The following is a 22159-nucleotide window of genomic DNA, read 5'->3' as shown; positions in this document are numbered from 1 at the left end:
GATTACATATCTCCACGTAAGGTTGGCGTCAGGAAGGGTATACGGCTCTAAAACAGGGTCTGATTCACATATGCTACACAGTTCGCACCCGCGACCCTATAGAGGTAGGAAAAGCAGTAGTAGTAGTAGAATACGAAGAAGGGAAAATATAGTTATTTCAGAGATGTAAGTATAGAAAGACATTCTATTTAGGCCACACAATTAGATATTCCAAATATGAAATGCTTCAACTAATACTTCAAGGCAGGTTAATTGGCTAAAGAAGTGCAGGAAACAGTGAAATAGTTTAACTCCAAACCATAGAAGATAGGATATAATTGAGAAGAGCTGATGAGAACTCCTTCATGCAGCCTCTGACCGAATGAAATTCCCACATGGGATGGAACGGGGCCACTCAGAAATGCGTAGGCAGTGGAATAATAATAATAATAATAATAATAATAATAATAATAATAATAATAATAATAATAATAACGTTTCTGTATCCTGTTTAGTTTATATGTGTACATCCACACATGTTATTGATCTCAGAAGATGCCGGGCTGAGTGGCTCAGACGGTTAAGGCGCTGGCCTTCTAACCCCAGCTTGGCAGGTTCGATCCTGGCTCAGTCCGGTGGTATTTGAAGGTGCTCAAATACGACAGCCCCGTGTCGGTAGATTTACTGGCACGTAAAAGAACTCCTGCGGGACTAAATTCCGGCACCTCGGCGTCTCCGAAGACCTTAAAAAAATAGTTAGTGGGACGTAAAACAATTATTATTATTATTATTATTATTATTATTATTATTATTATTATTATCTCAGAAGACGTTAAAAGCACCATCGTGGGGAGCTGCAATTCGTGTGGATAATCGAGGATCGATTGTGTATCTTAACAAATACTCTCACATCTATGATTACCCCTGGTTTATCCACACGTACATAATATTAGCGTAGTAGTTTTTCTTAAGTTGTAGACAACCTTTTCCAAACCTAATTCCAAATAATTAGTGATGCACTCGCTAGAATAGAGACTAGTTTACAGTAACAGGTTATGTGGCAGATAGTTACTTAGAAATTGCCTCTACTATTACCAGAGGGCGGAGTTTGGCATATTTGCATGTTTTGTTTGTTTCAAGGTATAATATGCCCATAAGAAATAAAAGGGAATCATAGCATTTGAAATCGAAAGGCTAAGTTTTATAGTGCATATGAATGCGTACTGATAATTCCAGTTTTATTAGTTTCTATGAAACAACGGATAAATTGTTATTAAAATCGGTACAACAGTGCGAAAAAATGAGTAAGTTACCATTCGTTGCCGGAAGCCTTTACAATGGTTGTTGACAATCAACAATATTAACAAGAGCTTGACAATGTGGAAGTTTGTTTCCGCAGCTCTTTATTATCCGGTTCGGATGTTGGAATCATTAAAAATAATAATATTTTACGATAATTGAAGTAGCAGAAAGGAGAGATCCTTCCTCGATGCTTCCCAGGTACCAACCCACCCATCTCAAAATTCACTCTTACTTATATAGAAGAATTAAAGGCGTGGTAATCTGAAACTAAAGAAAGCTACAAATGTATTCGTTCCTATAGTCTTGTCACTAGCCGGACCTAACCAACCATGGTCTTGTCCAGATCAATATTTTGTAGCTCTAACGTATCTTTCATCTTTCGTATTATTCAATAAGGTAGCAGTGTATAATGCACCGACGTTGGCAAGCGGTATATATACACACATACACTGCTGGGCAAAACTTAAGGACGAGATAGATAAAGCAACATAACATATCAGCAACTCGGTGGAAAATGAATCGAAGTGAGGTAGCATGTTGCCATAGGTCTCTCACACATGCATAGAAACTTGGCGTGAGGTTAGCGCGACTATAGGGCCAAATGGGTCTAGCCCCACAAAACGAGGCAGTTGAAGGAATGGGACAAGACAGAGCGAGTCAATCAGCGAGCTGTTACGGTGCACTGTGGTCGTGGTGTTATTCATTACAATATGGCCCTGAGACAACATTTGGATGACTTCACACTGGAAAGAATCGTCGGGAAACTGGGCGAAGGACGAAGTGTGACGAGTGTAGCCCAAGAGTTTGGTATTGCTTACATCATTGTTTCGCGTTCATGGAGAGCATTCTGAACCACAGGCACTGCTGCCCGTAGGAGAGGAGAGGATTGACTGCGGTCAACTACAGCACCAGATGACCCCTACATTGTGCAACAGGCAAGAAGAGACTCACGTCAAATAGCGCGTGCAATTGCAACCACATTTAACAGAACTGCAAGGCACCCAATCTCACGCTCCACAGTGGCGCGGTGACTGCATGGGGTGGTGTGTTTACCCGACGACCATTACGTTGTGTTCCGTTGACACCCGCACATGGCCGGCACCGTTTGCGAAGGTGCCAAGAGCATCAGATCTGGACCGACGAGGAGTGGGGTCGCATGCTCTTCTCAGATGAAACTAGATTCAATCTGAGTAGTGATTCTAGACGTATCCTCATCTGGCGAGAGATGGGAACACTTAATGCACCCAAGAACATTTTCGAACGTGATCATTCTGGTGGTCCAAGTACTGTGGTGTAAGGAGGCAAATCTTTGAACAGGGCACACTCACCGGTCAACGTTATTGTGACAGTGTATCGTATAATAAGACTGGTAATTTCGCCATACTTTCTTAATAAATGTTGCAGCTGGTATACTTCTGTTATTTCCCAGATGCTTTGTAAAACTTATCGCATATTGTTAATGAAGTACGACTTTTCAAAATTACTTATACAATGCTATTTTTGTTTCAGGTGAGAGGAAATAAAATCCATTGCAGTGCGGTTTTTCGAGTGCAAGGTACTGTACAGTAACATATTTTTCAGATGTATGCATAAACATTTTTTTACATCGCACCGACACAGATAGGTGTTATGGCGACGATTGGACAGGAAAGGGCTGGGAGTGAGAAGGAAGCGGCCGTGAAAATGGGAAACCACAGAAAACCATCTTCAGGGCTGCTGACTGCGGCGTCCGAACCCACTATCTCCCGAATACAAACATTTTCTTGGAAATACTTTTAGTGGTTCTCAAAGTGTGGTACGTGTACCCCTAGGGGGTACGCCTGAGAATTTTAGTGGGGTACGCTAGCAGCCTTAAGGGAAATAATGAAGAAAAATTGAAATATGGACATCAGTAAAAGGAAAGTTAAATATGTATATTTGGAGCCACTGTTCGCTTGAAAGTTTGACCTGGACTACGACACATCATAAAACTGTGCCACGCCATGCAGGCACACACATCCCGTTGAAATTCTGATGGTTCGCAATGTATGAATTCCAGAATTACGATTGAATATTTTTCATCCTTATTTATTAATTTGATATTGAGGCCAAAATCTAGCGGTTTTTTTTTTTTGAAATTTTCATCCTTGTATTATCCTTGTATTATACCGTACTTGCTACGGATGCAAACTCGTAAATTTCTTGTGATGTTATAAAAATGTACTTAATTTCACGATCTCGTCTTATTTACGACGTGTATTTAAAAGAATGATTTATAAAACTCGTAAATTTCTTGTGATGTTATAAAAATGTACTTAATTTCACGATCTCGTCTTATTTACGACGTGTATTTAAAAGAATGATTTATAATTAATCAAAAATCTCTTAATAATTAGCCAGGTACTCATTTTTTAAACCTATCATTTAGGGATATTTTCGTGGCGGTACATTGAACTTTTAGCCATGAGTGAGGGGTACACTCTCATAATAGTTTGAGAACCTCTGGCATAGAATATTTAGGATGAAATGTGGAACCAGTAACTGTTCTCGATTATGAAGGGATTTTTATTTTAGGTCAATTCCTACTCAGCGTAGATGTGAAATTTTGGAATCAAGACTGATTGTTTCTTATGACATGAATGTATTAATTACAGTTCTATAATAAGGAAAGCAGTGGAAAACTACCTCACGCTTCATTTTGGTGCCAAAATTGATGTTCGCTGTTCCCCAATAACCGTATAACGTCTGATGGCCCTGTTTGAGGATATAACCCGGCTCCAGGTTGAAATCCTGGCGGACGCTAGTATAAGGTCATCTCATGGGAACCTGTCTTTAGTTTACTTTTAATAAATACATGAATAATTATGATACATTAATCAAAACGTTGAATAATTATAGTTCACTTATTCTTAGAGGTCAGAACCGTCAACTTCTCTCACACGTTTTCACATGTCCTTTACATTGACATTGTCCAATGGCTGGATCTTGATAATGGCGTTGCAAAAGTTCTTTGCAAACGTCGACACGCCTCTGCTTTTCGTCTGCAGACAAGAGTCTAGGCACTCTCGTGGACGACACCTTCCCCAACTGTACTGTAAGTGGCCGTGCACGATCCGCTGCAGGGTGTTTCCGCTAATTCCCGTAGCTGCCTCCGTTTCCGTAAATGGGATACGTTTGTTTCCTTGGATGCCCTGTTCGACCCGGGCACTGTTAGCTGGTCTTGACACTGTCACATTCCTTCCAGAACTGGTTCCCTTGTCCACTGATGTGCGCCCTGTTTTCCAACCTTCCACCCAGTTGTAAACTGTTTTCCGTGACAGCGCATTTTCTCCACAGACTGCCACCAAGCGCCAATGAATTTCTGCAGTGGGCACGCCTTCTTTCTGTAGGAACGAAGTCGTATAGCGCTGTCCCTGACGGTTGATTTCCATGTTGTCTGCTCCTACGCTGACAGTGTTGTTATGAAATGGCCTTGACGAGTGCATTCGTTGGCCTCCGTGCGTGTGCTGCTACCAAACGGTGAACAAACACTAATTACACGTCACCACCTTCAAAAGTGAAATGTGAACCATACCTGGACGTACAAAACATAAAGTGTAAAACAATATAGTACGCCCCTCGTAGTTAAGAAATATTCTCAAATGTTACATTAATAGAACAGGTGAGATCAATAACACCTGTAATCATTTGATATCTCGTAAGTTAGATCTATGAAATTTTAGGAGAAGTACACTTAAAATATGATTAAAATGGTCAAGTCATAAGGACTGTAGCCTATTACTCGTCCATATACCCAACAAATCATAATTATTGTGCATTAATAAAAAATACGGAGACAGCGGACGTATACAAAAAGAAATAAGGCTCTGCCACAATACCTCTAAATGATTATAAATACAGTGCAGCTTTCATGGTTCCTTTTCTTCGAATGCCTGGCACTATCCTTCAAGGAATTAAGTTTCATTACTTGTAATACCTAAAATTGTCTACTAGCAACAGTTTAAATTAATTGTTTAAAGTGTAAGTGTAACACTGCTGAAATCACTAAATAGACGGTTGGGTTTTATAAACTGCATGTAGGTCTACATTTTGGACTGGATTCCGCTTTTATTGCGCGTTCTGAATATTACCTAACCCAAGAAATAATACACATGTAGGCTCACTTGGTTAATGATCATCTGTGTTACTTTTAGGATTGTACTTTATCGACGGTAAAACGCACTGCCATATATCTACATAACAAGAAGAAAGTCAAAAGTAGAACTCGCCCTCAGTTCGGAAAAATGGGTGAAACATACTGCTGTATTGTTCATAATAGTTACATTTCCGGTTTGGATTTTCGTCTTCCATAAGTTTCTCCTGTACTCATTCGAAAGAAGTGAGAAAATTGGCGTATAGTGTGTATAGTCACTTGTATAGTTGGATATTCGACTTGATGCGCACTACTTTTTGGCATTGTGGAAATGTATTCCCACAAAAATGTGCTATACGGTATCGATTCAATGAACAAATTCCACGCGAAGCATTACGTTCCTTGATTTACATTACTCACAACACGAAAATAAACGTGCCTAACCTAAACTATGTCTCATTACATATCTCAGTAACAGCAGTTTATGTAAATGCTGATGTGACAAATTTAGAGAAGAATCATGCAATATACTTAACAATAAAGGTATATCTTTCAACAGTTACAATTATCCAAAGAACGCTCTCAGTTACTATGTATTACATTCACAAATACAACTCATAACATTCGTTTAGCCACCCTAATCGATCAGCTGATGGGCTTAGCGCGCTTTCTACAGTACGGCCTGTACATCACGAAGACAGTGCTACCGCACAACATATAGATATGTAATCACAGAGTACAGACTTGATGTTCAACCGACTTCCTTTGTTTTTATATTGACATGACGTGACAGCAAATATTAGGACTGGTTTTTATGAGACAACATTGTACAAGAGTGACTTAGAAATGCCAACCTCTTGCTAGTTTCGGCAAACGGTCAAGGTTGAGTGTATCACTGTAGTACAGGAAAAACAACACTTCCAGCTGTTCCATAACAATACGTTTAACATCAGTGTGACACTCTGAATGACAAAAACTAGGTGCACAGAACAGCCCGAGGTGAATCAGCCGTCCCTACCAATATGGTTTTATGCAAACCGCATTTTTATGTACGTCCCGAAAACATCTATCCTTCCGATATGCAGAGTAAACACAGTGAAACGGATATCTTTGTATTGACGGCCTGCACAAAAATAGGATATATGCCATAATTTATTAAATAATAGAAACCACGAGTGCGCTCTCACAATAACAAAGAAATTGGGGAACTTGCCTTCTGATTTGCTGATGCGAATATTTTTCTGAACTGAACTAGACACAATCACATGTATCATGCGTCTAGATTAAATCAGTGTTGGGCTGAGTAGCTTAGACGGTAGAGCGCTGGCCTTCTGAGCCCAACTTGGCAGCGTCGACCCTGGCTCAGTCCGGTGGTATTGTCTCGGTAGAATTACTAGCACGTAAAAGAATTCCGGCACCTCGGCGTCTCCGAAAACCGAAAAAAGTGTTATTACTGTTATTATTAGTATAGTATTATTATTATTATTATTATTATTATTATTATTATTATTATTATTATTATTATTATTCAATCTTTGAAGAAGTACAGTCGACATGTAGTTATTCATAAAAATCTAGTCGTGATAGCACTCCCAAGATTTGTTGTGGAGGTAACTTGTACGAACAACCTGTCGAGATTTTCTCCCAGCATGATGTTGGCTTGAAAATACAACTAGTGCTTGAAAATACATACAACCAGTGATTGTGTTACAATGTTATTTATGGTATTGTATTCAGGCCGTTCATTAGCGGGTTCGCCATGCCGAGAGCTAATTAAATAAGCACGTTCACGAGATCGACGTTTAATTAGTCCCTTGTAATGGAAGTTTGTCTTGGAAGTCGTAAGTATTGTGTCAGTGTTAGTAGAAACGAACTGAACCTTATATCAAGCTATATGGGTTTAAGTTTCGTTGAATTGTGCGTTAGGAGCTTGTTGTTCAAAACAAAAGAATAGCTCGACTGTTCATAATAATAATTGTGGAAATCTTCCTCGTAAACAGTCGAGATTTTCTTCTGAAGACGCAGAGCAAAGTTCTCTGCAAAACGTAAAGAGTTTCACCTTGTTTTATTGACACGGCATAAGCCCAAAAGCCTATATCATATTTACATATTATACTAATTCCGGGTTATTCCGGTAGCAAACGCAGCACAAATGCACGCACGCAGTCATCTAATCGAACAACAGGCCTATTTCCATGCACCCCACGGCCGAGTCTTGCCGCAGGAAAATGTTGCTAGTGAAAGGCCACAGCAGAGTAGATATATCAAACAGCATCTTCACCAGAAATTGGTAAAAGTCGGGCAACGAGGGAGGAAGACGAAACCAATCAGGCAGGTAGGCGAGGAAATGAGGTGGAGCGATACGTTGCACGCAGGCTACTGTATAGTAATCGCCACGTAACGAAATACCCCAGAAAGTAAATATCGCCGCCCGATGCTCTTCTTTTCTCTTTTTTGTAATGGCTGATCACTGCTGCCAACCTGCCTGGTTACATATTAAAATCACCAGACATAACCATAACAAACTAACCTCAATGTAAACACCGATAATAAATGTTTCCCTACCCTAGTAAATGATAAAAGTTAAGATGAAATAAATCAAGATATTCATAATTAAGTCGGTTTCCACGCTCAATGAGAAATTTAGGAAATAAACACCCTTTCTCACTCAAATTAATGTTACATATATCTGTCTTTATTTTGATATGCAGTAGGCGTACTATAACCATATTCTTGAAAATAGGGGCGTGTTAAACGATGCAATTTCTTTAATAAGTCTTTGCAGTGTGATTTTCGAAAGTCCAATGACTTCCCTTTCTTTTGCGCGAACATTTCCTTCTCTCTTCAATACCGGTAACCAGTAGCCTAAGGAGAGAGATTGGGCATATTTTCAGCCTGCAGGCTGGTTATATCTTCACGGTTATCAGGAAACATATAGGAATACTAATGTGCCTAGCTACGTGAACGGAAATTAGGTCAGCTTCAAGCTCACTGCAGAATTGAATATTAGTTCTACTATCTACTTCTATCGTTTTCCCATACACCGAGGTGCCAGTATTTCGTCCCGCAAGAGTTCTTTATGTACCAGTAGATCTAGACATGAGGCTGGAGTATTTGAGCACTTTCAAATACCGCCGAACTCGAATCCGCCAACCTGAGCTAGTCATACATTCTCTCCTTCACTCGCTTAAAATAATGTTAAACATTTCCTGCCTTTATTCTGATTCTGATGTATGCATTACTATAACTGCATTCTTAAAGGAAGGGGGGAGGGAATATAGATTGAATAATTCATTGCGATTTCTGCCAGTTCAAGGACTTACCACATAAGACATATGTCCTTCCTTTTAATAATAATGCTAACAGCTTTACATCCCACTAAGAACTTTTACGGTTTTCGGCATTTGGCATTTTAAACATATTTTCAGCTTACAAGTTGGTGTATCTCAAGCTTTCAACATTACGGAAACCAATGTACAGGAGCACTATGAGTCAAACAACATTACCAGATTTTTACATATATATTGGCTTAAATCACATGAAGACAGGTTGTGATGCAAGAATTGGATAGGAAAGAGGGCTAGGATTTAAAATGTAAATAAGCGTACAGACACAGCACTAGCCTGAAATGAAAATGACGGGCAAAAAAAACTTCAGACCTGCCAACTGTGGGGTTCGAATACATCACCCTCTCCTGAAACCAAGCTAACAGCAATGTGATCAAACTGCACAGCCAGTTCACTCAGTTTCCTATGACGCGTAATAGGCCTACCACATGGGCGACCCACTTACCTGTATATGGATCTTCAATTCTTCAATTATACATGTATGCAAAAACATTATGCACCTTAGTAAGAGGTACTTCCCTAGTTGGTTCTCTGATTGGTGCACGTATAACAAATATGTTTGGGAAGAAATACTTTTATTTTATATTTATTTATATCATAAAGAAGTCATGTTGTCATAGCAAAACGAATATGCAACGAAGAAATGAATCCGAAGAGATAAGCATTATTTACTGCATTAAATATTAGTTTATTTACATGTTAAGCGATATGTAGTAGTAATAATAATAACAACAACAAACGTGTGCAATAAGGAAAAAGGAAATAAATACAAGTAAATATAAATATAATTTACAACATTTAGAGCCATTCCATGGTCACTGAATTACAAAGCAGGGGTATGAATAAACAAACATAATAAACATGAATACTAATATTTAAAAAGCAAAAAGCAAAGTCATCTCCGTACAAACCATGAAAGCCATTGGAAGGGGGGAAGGTGAAGGCTTCCACTATCCATGACGTTGGCACTTGGTGGGGTGGGGTGGAGTGGTTAGCTCAACGCATGACCGCCTTTGCCCCCAATAGTTAACTGGTACTCATTTATCATACGCAAAACATTCCTTCCAAATTACGTTAAACCTCTGTCACTCATTATTATTATTATTATTATTATTATTAATAAATTGCAAATGGGAAATACCCCGGTGGCAACGGTCACTTAGAGTAATGTGATAATAAAGTTGACATAATTACCCAACTACAACAAACAAACAAACAAACAAACAAACAACAAGAGTACAAGAAGCAGATATATGGAAGGAAAATATAACAAGAATTACTGCTAGTTTAATATTCTAAATCGATCAACATCATATACAAATTCACACACAACGTAAGTATTTACAGTGCTTAACAATTTGGCTTACAATATTATAGGCTGACCTTACTACTAGCTTAACATTATAAGTGATAATAAAGTGAAGTTAAACCGTAATTACCCTACAACAACAACAACATTACAACAAGCAAGAAATACTACTAATTTAACTTTCTAAATCCAGTGTCATTATATACATATTCACACACAACTTAAGTATTTCCAGTACTTAACACTACAAATTACAATACTATAGATTGAACTTACTACTAGCGTAACACTACAAGTGATAATAAAGTTAAATCATACTACCCAACAACTACAACAACTCAAGTACAAAAAGGAATTCCATGGAAAAAAATATTACAAGAAATACTACTAGTCATTCTAAATCCAGCATCATGTACAGTTTCATACACAATTTAATTATTTCCAATACTTGCTTCTATGGCTTACAAAACTATAGATTGAGCTTGCTACTAGCTTAACGTTACAAGTGATGATAAAATAAAGTTAAAAACATTGTTAATTAACCAAGAACAACAACAATTACAAAAACATGAGTACAGCAAGCACTTCCCTGGAAAGAGAATACCACAAGAAAAAGCCTCCCAGTTTCACAATCGAAACCAAGCAGAAAATCACAAATTCAGTGCCCGTAATTTACAACTTTTACTTTTCATTTTACACAAATGGTCTTCTTAAATGACTTGATACCAGAAGGGAATCTATCAAAGACTGCCGCAGGTAATTTATTCCAATCCCTTATGGTCCTGTTGACGAAGGAAAACTTGCCCACATCCGTATGCTGGTTTCTGGCACTAATTTTATGCTTATGATAATTTCTCGATAAGTATGAGGGAGGTTATAACCTATTCCTAATACAACTCCAAGCAGCCCTTCCCGTATAGCTCTTATAAAGACCACACAGGCGAGCTATAGTTCTTCTAGATTCAAGACTTTCCCAATTAATGGTATTCCTTCTATTCCCAGTTACGAAACGCATCGCTCTTCTTTGAACTTTCTCTAGGGAATTTATTAAACCAACATGCAGATCCATATTCGAGAATGGGTCTTACAACGTATTTATAAGGTTTATTTAAACCTACTAGGGTGGTGAGCACATAAATAAGAATTCCAATGAAAGTATTTTCCTTCTGGACCTTCATGCCAGACAGATTTTTTTTTTAAACAAATTTGTTTCACTATAATATGATTTATCTATAGAGCAAAACCGCTATGCAGTGTGCGTATCATAGCAATCGAGATGGAATTGGTAATGTACTATGTATCTGTAGAGCCTATATACGACTTTTTACAATTACTTCTAAAGTGAATTTCAGCTGTGTGACAACGCTGAAAAGACTATGGACTTAGAGATTGGCATTCCTGAAGAGGGTTTTCTACACTTTCCCATTTTCACACATTGATTCAAGAGTCTGTATTGACTTGTGACAAAACCACTGTATTCTTCCGAAAACCACTGATAGGGACAGGTTTGGTTGTGATCCACCGAAAACAAATTATAATGACCGGTTAGGTAGTGATCCATCGAAAACCACTGATTGTCGCAGGGTTAGGTTAGGTTCGACAGGATTTGTAATTGAGCGACTGTTGTCATTGAAAAAACTGTCGTGACGACTGAAGGCAATAAACATAAAACTGAATCCATTGGTCTACAAAGTTTTCATTCAGTAGATACGCTAGGAACTGGCGAACCAAAACCGTACATACAAAGTTTACAGGAATCAACAAAACAGGATATTAATTCGTGGTACTCACTGTTCTTTAAAGAGAAGAAATATCCTGTCAACAATAGCTGCAGTGAACATGCTTTTTCACTATTATTGTCTGGCCCCATGGCTAAATGGTTAGCGTGCTGGCCTTTGGTCACAGGGTGTGGGTTTGATTCTCGACAGGGTGGGGAATTTGAACCACCGTTGGTTAATTTATCTGGCACGGGGGCTGGGTGTATGTCGTCTTCATCAACATTTCACTATTATTGTGTAAAATAGAAACTTACTAGTTTTGACAAGTACAGTATGTTCAACAGCGACTCCTGAATGATGACGGGCAGGATGTCCAACCTCACTAATCTATGTTCCAGACTATTTCTACTTAAAAAATTGTATTTGTCCTTTAATGTGATTTTGCAATTTTTGCTGAATATTTATGTGGCTGAAATGAAGGTGGATAAGCTACATGGTCTCCTTTATATAGGAAGAACGTATCGTGGAAATTAAACTCAATTTCGGTTTCATGTACATTACAGTTTCTCTAAGATATATTGATAGTAATTCAGTCATGTACGACGACGGTGTATTTCATGGTAAAGACAGCTGCCTCTATGGATCAGTGGTAGAGTGACGGCCTCCGAATCCCAATATAGCGGGTTCAAACCCGGCAAAGGTAGTCGGATTTTTGAAGGGCAGAAAAAAGTCCATTCGACACTTCATGTCGTACGATGTCGGCATGTAAAAGATCTCTGGTGACACATTTGGTGTTTACCCGACAAAATTCATAAAATCTCAGCCACAGACGCCCAAGAGAGTTTCGGTTTACTCGGTCTGCCATCTAGTGGGCCTAGAGTATAACGGAACGTCAAAATTGACGAGCAGACAGCCAGATGGCGTCAACTTGAAATGTCTGCACATGGTAACTGAGGCCATACGATTATTATTATTATTATTATTAATATTATTATTATTATTATTATTATTATTATTATTATTATTATTATTATTATTATTATTATTATTATTATGGTAAAGACGAATTACTTTGCAATGCTATCTATCTTAATGGTAATGTACTATGTACCTCTACTAGTGTAGGCTACTGAGTGCTTGATTCGAAGCAGTGTATCGATTCATTCAAGTGTCCGAGTGAATCGATTCACAGGAACGGCAAGCTCACGGCACACAAATCATGCACAATCACGGCTCAGTGAGCCACACGACACACACGGCTCCTTAGAGGCACACTGGACACTGGCGGGGAGTCGAGCTTTCGCTGCAGCGAGCCACAGTGAATCATGGCACACTGAAAGAATCGTACGCAGTCATGGATCAGTGAGACACAACACACACACGGTTCATTATCGGTACACTGGACATTGGCGGGGAGCCGAACTTCCTCTGAAGCAATACATACAGAGTCATGGTACACTGAAAAAATCGTATGCTATAATGGACTCTCGAGCTCAGCTCATTTGAAAATAATACCTATTCGCATCCACTGTCCTCTTCTTACAGGGAGTTTTAAACAATACTGGATTTATTTGCAGTGTTAAAAAGATAGAACACAATTCCAAAGTACCTAGGTTGTAAGTAGGTAGTCAATTAGGTTATTCTAATTACTGTATTAGTTTAATCAATCAGTATCTTTATAACTAGTTGACGTTCGACAATTACTTAAACTCAGCTCTCTAGCCTCCACACCTGGCTGAGTGGCTCAGACGGTCGAGGCGCTGGCCTTCTGAACCCAACTTGGCAGGGCCGAGCTCAGTGCGGTGGTATTTGAAGGTGCTCAGCCTCATGTCAGTAGATTTACTGACACATAAAAGAGCTCCTGCAGGACTAAATTCCAGCACCTCGACGTCTCAAAAAAACCTAAAAGTTGATAGTGGGACATAAAGCCAATAACATTATTATTTAGCCTACCCTATGACTATGAGTCATGCTCATGACCACTCGAAATTGTCTGTTTTATATTTGGAAGAACCACTCGGTATTCTCTTAGTTTGTATGTCGCATCATTGCACAATACTTCAATAATCGAATCACGAGGTTACCGATGTACGTGGACAGTGAGTATGTAAGTAGACTGATGCAATAGCTTAAATAAATGATGTTTAATCAGAAAAACCAGTGGGCTACTGTACATCTCCTGTAGCCTGTACAAAATATGACGATTTTAAAAAAGCCTCTGCTGATAGAAAAAGACATTTTCAAAGATGACCGAGTTAGCTGGCCGTGCGTTTAGGGTCGCGTAGCTATGAGCTTGCATTCGGGGAATGGTGGGTTCAAATCCTACCGTCGGCAGCCGTTAAAATGGTTTTCGGTGGTTTCCCATTTTCACACCAGACACATGCTTGTGCTGTACCTTAATTAAGACCACGGCCGCTTCCTTTCCACTTTTAGCCCTTTCCTATCTCTTCTATCCTCTTTGTCGCCATAAGACCTATCTGTGTTGGTGCGACGTAAAGCAAATTGATTTATATTTAATATGTGGGCTACTTATTGTGGACACAGGTATTTTTATATGTAATTCTCTCTATATATATACAGTATACGTGAGTTGTGACTTTCAGAGAACTGTGGAAAACCATTAGATAGTGTATAAAATTTAAGTTATGTCAGTATTTTAACAGGCGTACAATGTTTACATCGTGTATTGGTGACAGAGTGCTGTCTCCCTCTCTCTCTCTCCCCCCCTTGCCCGCTCCTCCTCACATTGCGCCACAGCAGTTCTAGATAATTCCACTCCGATTGGACACTGATCCCCACCTGCACATCTATACCGCCCTGTAACTTGTAGATACACAATTCCCACAATTTTGAAATGTAACTTCGTTATATCAGAAAGGACGGGGCAATCAGAAATGTATTATTTCCCAGCAAAGTTATAACATTCTTAATCTCATGGAATGGCTCTTACAATGGTACAGCTAACTCCTCGGCTTATCTTCTTTCTTCTTCTTCTTCTTCTTCTTCTTCTTCTTCTTCATCTTCTTCATCTTCTTCATCTTCCTCCTCTGATTCACTGCTTCCATGATGAGTGACTAGTTCCTCCACTTCAGGAAGACCTCTCACCTCATTATTGTAGAACTCGACAATCTTCTTCTCAGTGTGTTTCACTTCATTTCTCCACATCTCTGCTGTCACCTATAAGATATATTGAAGTATCACAACCTGACAAGTATATTATAAACTCCACTTGCCTATATCCAATAAATAACATTTCCACTTGGCCTACCTGATCAAGAGATTCTTTCCACACAGCTGTAGCTCTGTCCAATCCGTGACCAGGTCTTGAAGCCACTGTTTTGTTATAATACTGTTTTGCCACAGACCATACAAATTCGATGGCATTGAAAAATGAGTAGTATGGAGGAAGTCGTAAGACAGTATGGCCTTCACTGTGCAGCATCTCGTCAACAATGTACCTGGTTTTAAAGAAACAGAGAAATATTGTTATGCATACATGAAAGTCAAATACACGAGTGTAAACAACATTATCTAAACTTATGTTTACGTGCTTCTGTACCTCTTTAAGTGACTTCGATTCATATTACACAACCTTTGCAGCTCATCTTTTGTAGCATTTTCTGGTGGAGAAACTCCATTCTGCCTTAACCATGACTGTAAATTAAAGGAAAAATAAAAATTAATTTCTGTAACATCATTAAACATCATTCAGTAGAAGGAAATATTCAATTAAGTATAATTACCACTAATTGATCCTTCCTCCATTTCGTTGTTGGTTGATGCTCAACAAGCTTACAGTGATATGGTGCATTATCCATTACAATAACACAGGGTCCTATATTTCTTAATCCTACGATTAATTGCGTCTTCACCCACATCTGAAATTTCTCGCTGTTCATAGCACCATGGTAATCCTGATTTCTCTTCAAGTTTGTAGCAAATATAAAATCAGCACCTGTAAGAATTTTAAGTTTTAGTATGAAGTTATTTCTTCTAAAAAAAGTATTCCCTAAAAATGAGATCACCCCTCTTCAAAGATAGGCCTATTAATAAAAAAATGTGATTTCTGTTGAATGATACAAAAAGCTGTCTGATTTTAAGTGAAACCAACTACTGTGTAGCAAAGTCACCTGATGATGAAGTCAATTAATTACTACTTACACTACTTTATCGTAACATCTCTCATGAATGTATCTCCATTAGTAGGCCTATATCTGGATTAGAAGTCCACGATCACTTGCATAAAAGATATAAGTATAAACACCCATTTCAATACCTTAGAACAAATGTAATTGCTGCGAACACTGAACCTATATCAGGCAGTAAGAAATAAGAAGCTTGGAAGGTGTTTAACTGTCAGGTATCAAGCACTGATTCAGGTGGAGATTGTCGAATGCAGAATAAACATAATAAATAGGCCTACAATACAAGTAATTTACTGATACAAATATCCAGTAATATTATATGAAAATACACTGAGTAAGTTTTGATTGAAATACCTCTCTAAGGTTAATCATTGGCCTAAAGTGAATACCTGCAAGTCTTTTTAATAACAGTGGAGAAGTCAAAATCAAAAACCACGTACAGAGCTCAATGAGCGGTAAGTTATAATGCCACTTCCGACCTAGTGCCAGTCAATTTCAATCAATCAGTCACCACTGATCTGCACTTAGGACAGTCGCCCAGGTGGAAGATGTAGTTTCAGGGATAGGCCTAGTATTTTCTTCAATAATTGCAAAGAATTTGGAAATTTATTGAACATCTCCCTTGGTAAATTATTCCAATCCCTAACTCCCTTCTTAAAAAAAAAAAAACAAATATTTGCCCCACTTTTCATCAACTTTATCACTGTACTGTGATCTTACCTACTTTTAAAATACCACTGAAACGTATTCGTCTACCAATGTCATTCCACACCACCTATCCACCGACAGCTCGGAATATACCACTTAGTCCAGCAACTTGTCTCCTTTCACCCAAGTCTTCCCAGCCCAAACCCGACAAAATTTTTGTAACGCTACTCTTTTGTCAGAAATCACCCACAACAAATCGTGCTTCTGTCTTTTGAACTTTTCCAGTTCTCAAACCAAGTAATCCCAGTGAGGGTCTCATACACAGGAACTGTACTTAAGTTGGGGTCTTATCAGAGACTTATGTGCCCCCCCCCCTGCATCCGTACTACAAACCCTAAATACCCTCATAACTATGTAAAGAGAGATCACCTCACTACAATAAAATGAAGTAAAATAAAGTAAGAACATACCAGGTACAAAGCCATCCTTTGTTCCAGCATGAACAATAACCAGTCTTCCTCCCTCAGACACAGGTCGACGAATTACCCCTTGAACATCATGTCCAGATTTGTGTGGTTTATTCCAGGAGTATGTGGGTGACCCTGAAAGACAAATGCACAATTGAAACCAAAGACACCTGATGAAGATAAATTATTCCAAGATTTTTTTAATATAAAATGTAATATATAACATATATATTCACCATTCATAAAAATCCAAGTCTCATCCAAGAAAACAACAGGTTTTGGTTTCTCACTGTCCTTATTACGCATGTATTCCCTCAGAAAACAGGATCTCTTAAAACGAATGTCTTCATTTTCTCTAACATACGCATAGGGATCACCTTTACTCCACACAAACCCCATGGCCTTCAAAATTCTTCTTAATGATGTTTCGGAGCCCTTGTACAAATAAGTGTCATAATTTGCTTTCATGTGGTCGAAAACCTTTCTTACAGTTACGACTTCTCCTGTGGGAAGAAAAAAGAGAGTTACAAGGGACTCAAAAGAGCTGTATGACAATACATGCACAAAACATTTCTGGGAGCTTATCTCACCTGCGTGCCAATTTCTATAAATAATGTTGCAATAGATTCCTTATGAAGTCACCTTACCTTTATGTAATTTATCATAAATAAACCTTGCTATCGCTTCCTTAGAAAAACTGTCTATGCCGGTCACTGGATGTTCACGCTTTCGGCGTTTACCTGGTGTAGAAAATTCAACTCCCTTCTTGAAATTTCCTATTACTTTTCGGACTAAACCGAAACTACACTGTAAGAATACACACACAGAAATATATTACATACACATATACCGTAAGTCAACATGAATACACAAATGTTAAGTCTACGAACCGTATCGAAGTCGACACAAGACATGGTATAGGCCTAGGCCTACATGATCAGGTTAGGTTAGGTTAGGTTCAGAATGAAATACTGCTCCTTTTCAACTGATTGTCATTATGCCAGAAACTTATCATAGAAACAAGATAAAAACGAACACTTACCCCATTTAATAATGCAGCTCTTGCCATTAGCTTCGTATCACTACGACTGATACCTTCTTCGTCGTCTTCCTGTTTCAATTGCTCGTAGCAATGTACAAGCATTTCTTGACCTGAAGCTTGTAAAGGACGTAACCTTGGTTTCCTTTTCGGAGGAGTTTTTGCAGATTTTTCTTCCTTCTTAGACATCCCAATCGAATTCTGTTCGTATAAGTATGGGACGAAATAGGAACGTAATTAATAAAATGATGTGCTCATCATTTCACACAAACTATGTTATTAAATGCATTATCCGAACATGCCACAATTCTACTTACCTGGTATTAGCCAAATAGATTTACAATCCCACAGAAAAAGAAAATATGCTTTAAATATTCTCGCAAATGTATCGCTAGTGACTTTAGAGGCAATGCGGTGGCAACACGCAATTCACGCTAGAACAGTGACTGAACGTTGCCAACGTGCCAGATTAACGGTAACAGTAAGACGTCGTATCGGCAAGTAGGGTCCCTAAACTGTATGGTTACCGACACTGAAAAAGACCCAACAGCAAGAAAAGTCACTATAAATCAATACCTTAATATTACAGGGGAGAAAGGGTAAGGTTGCACCCTTAGTGTACGTCCTTACACGCCCGGGACTATAGATGTGGCAAGAAGCAATATGGCCTTATACATACACGGCAGTACACCGCAGTACTCAGAACACAGGTTCTGATAAGAGTTGTCGCAGATAATAACTAAGGATCGAACTGCTCAGGCTGGCTTGTTAGTTTCATCGCCGAGCATGTCTTAGATCGTGCATTACTCCGTGTTTGTAATATATGCGAAGCAAATCATTCTTAAACCAGTTGAATTGTGAAAGCATAATAATAAATTAGTGCCATGAAAATATTAATAGAAACAGTTTTTCTATCATTGCTTATTTTAGAATTCCTATATTATTGAACATTTACATCTTGATGTCCATCCGACAACGACACTCAGCGATTAAATCTTTGATCATTTATTCAGTTTTCAACCCTTGTCTGAGAACCATTCACTATAAATATCTCGAAAAAACATGGAATAGCTCCCTCTGTGGATCAGTCGGGAAGTGTCAGCGTCCCAATCCTAATATCGCAAGTTCAAAGCCGGCAGAGGTAGTCGGATTCTTGAAGGATGGAGGGGAAAAAAAGTTCATTCGACACTCCATGTCGTAAGAGGTAACATATCTCTGGTAACATATTTAGTGTTCAGCCGACAAAATTAATTAAAATTCAGACATAGATCATCCAGGAAACATCCGTATTACTCTGTCACCTGGTAGAGTGAAACGAAACGTCGAAATTAACGAGCAGGCAGCCTATTTGGCGTCAAATTAAATTGCCTGCAGACGGTAGTTGTGACCATACGATTATTTTTATTATTAATACGGAATGTACCGGTAACCCAAAATTAATAATAAATTATGAAAGTAATCTATTTATAAACTGTGGAAATATCAGTGGTTTCCATGAGACCATCATATTATATCTTTTACAGGAAAGGAAGCCCGTTTTCGAACATCTCTAGTAAGTATAGTGTTAATCATTCCGAAATAAGATGCGTTTTTGAAATTCGCTATAAAACCTTCCGTACTGAAATTTTGAGAAATGTATTCGATGTTAGCAAATAAGTTCTGCCATTAGGAGATATTTTTCTTCTTAAATTACGAGTACAATTTCCTTAATTTTCATTGCAAATTGTGCTGATATCCATTTTTAGAAATGTGCGTAATTTTAAGCGTTCCCTTGCAATTCTTGTTCACTTAAATTGTTAAATGAATGCTGTAAAATGTATGTAATATATATTCAAGGACTTTGATGGCCGCCTGGTGGCCATGATCGTTAAAGCGTCAAGTCTGTTTGATATGACACCTTGGTTAGCCGGCTCGAGTCCCGTTGGTCGAAAAACTTTTCACCATCAGAGTGTCGGCCGGCAGTGTAGGGGAGGTTGTGGTATACAGTTTCTAATCACTGGATTGCGTACCAGAAGCCCGGGTTTAATTCTAAACTTCTCCGCAGTATTTATATGGTGTAAGGGATATGACGCTCTTGATGGTAATTCGTCCGTCGGATGGTGACGTTAATCTTTGACCAGACCCCTTGGTGCTATTCGACAGGAGTAGGCTATGTGCCGGCACCGGGTTTCACCCTCGTCACGTCATTCATATCTCATTAACTCCTCTGATGAGGTTGGCGTCAGGAAGAGCGTCCGGTCGTAAAAACTCGCTGAGAAGATTAATCTCACTTCACTCCCGATCTCCGCCTGTAGGTGGAGGCGTTAGAATAACACCCGCGGTATCCCCTGCTTATCGTAAGAGCCGACTGAAAGGGGGCCGCGGCGGCTCTTAACTTGGGAGCGTGGGTTGGTGACCAAGGGGCCCTTAGCTGAATCCTGGCATTGCTTCCACTTACTTGTGCCAGGCTGCTTTCTTTCACCTATCCTGTACGACCTCCCTTGGTCAACTCGTGTTCATTTCAGACCCAGACGGTGTTAGGTCATGAGGCCTAGGGAGTCTTTCATTTTCACGCCCTTCGTGGGCCTCGTCTCTCTTTGGCCGATACCTTCATTTTTTCGAAGTGTCGTACCCCTTCCATTTCTTCCCTCTTATTAGTGTCAATAGGGGATGGTTGCCAAATTGTACTTCCTCTTAACCACCACGACCACACATACCCGACCCCGTAGATAAACCAGATAAGGGTTGGACATAAACATTCAGGAACTTTGGGCGCCTTTGTTTTCGAAGTTTGTACTCCTTATTCAGCATGGTCATGCTCGCTTATAAGGTCGGCATAGGAGAAAATTAGAGATTGTATACGGCGATACTAAGTATAAATTTAGGGGATGAATACCGAAGTGGAAAGAACAACCGACGCGAAATCGGGAGGTTGTGGGTTCGGATCCCACTGGTGTCTGGTTGGCCGTTTTTGTTCTGTACTTAACATGTCTTCAACACGTACTAAATGTACGTAACACGACCTAATAGGTTGAAAGTCGGTTTCGATTACAATGCGGTCGTGAAAATTCAATATTCATTGACTTGGCCCTCAACGGGCAACTTAAATGCACTCTACAGTGTGACGGTAGTAGTACCAGACCTTTAGCTTAGATCCTTTCCGACAGAACAAAGATGGCCTAGGCCACCATAGCTCAATTGGTAGAGCAACCGACGCGAAATCGGGAGGTTGTGGGTTCGGATCCCACTGGTGTCTGGTTGGCCATTTTTGTTCTGTACTTAACATGTCTTCAACACGTACTAAATGTACGTAACACGACCTAATAGGTTGAAACTCGGTTTCGATAATATAATACTATTATCTCAAGATGCTGAATGTGTTGTCATCAGCATTGTCAGATTCACGCTTAAACATTAATGTCAAGAAGACCAAGATATTAGTTGTGATTAAACATCCCGAACGAATTCACACCTATATCAAGCTTACTAACAAGATAATGGAACAAGTCACCAGTTTACCTTACCTAGGAACCCGTATCACCAATGATAAACAGGTACAGAAAAGAGATCAGAAGGCGAATACCACTTGCAAAACAGGTGTTTGGTAATAAGAGAAATCTTTTAATCAGTGCAAATTTAGATTTTGGAATTAGGAAGAAATTTTTGTTTTCTTTTTGTATAGAGTGTGCTATTGTATAGTTGTGAATCTTGGACAATCTGAGATCAGGATTGGAAACAACTGGAAGCTTTGAGATGTGGGTCTGGAGACGAATGCTAAGGATTAAATGGATTGAAAAGAGAACAAACAAAAGCGTTCTAGAAGAAATTCACGGGAAGAGAGAACTGATATTAACGATACAAAGAAGAAGAGCTAAATTCACTGGCCACATCTTGCGACAAAATACCTTTCATACCAATTTGCTGGAAGGAAAAATTACGGGGAAGAAAGGCCGACGACGACCGAAGAAAAAATTTCATCAAGAATTGGCACAGTGTCTCCATTGTGGTTTTTATTATGAAATGAAACTAGGAGCTGAGGACAGAAAAGAATGGTTGTATCTAAAAGGCATTGCTTTAGACACTGATTATTATTTTTTTATTTATTTATCGATACG

At 38.9% G+C, this 22159-nt stretch overlaps 1 protein-coding gene and 1 long non-coding RNA gene across 12 annotated transcripts in view; one reads left to right on the top strand and one right to left on the bottom strand.

Annotated features, from left to right (window-relative positions):
* Positions 1 to 22159, top strand: part of EndoA (endophilin-A) — a 732000-nt gene that overhangs the window by 412023 nt on the left and 297818 nt on the right. The window lies entirely within an intron of this gene.
* Positions 14849 to 15658, bottom strand: LOC137501155 (uncharacterized). The gene is made up of 3 exons (XR_011018391.1): positions 15510 to 15658; positions 15326 to 15420; positions 14849 to 15224 (listed from the first exon to the last, which is right to left on the bottom strand). It is a non-coding gene; the product is annotated as an uncharacterized lncRNA (long non-coding RNA).

The sequence above is a fragment of the Anabrus simplex genome, chromosome 1 (genome assembly GCF_040414725.1).
Source record: "Anabrus simplex isolate iqAnaSimp1 chromosome 1, ASM4041472v1, whole genome shotgun sequence".
Classification (NCBI taxonomy): Eukaryota; Metazoa; Arthropoda; class Insecta; order Orthoptera; family Tettigoniidae; genus Anabrus; species Anabrus simplex.
This window is presented reverse-complemented; position numbering and strand designations above follow the sequence as displayed.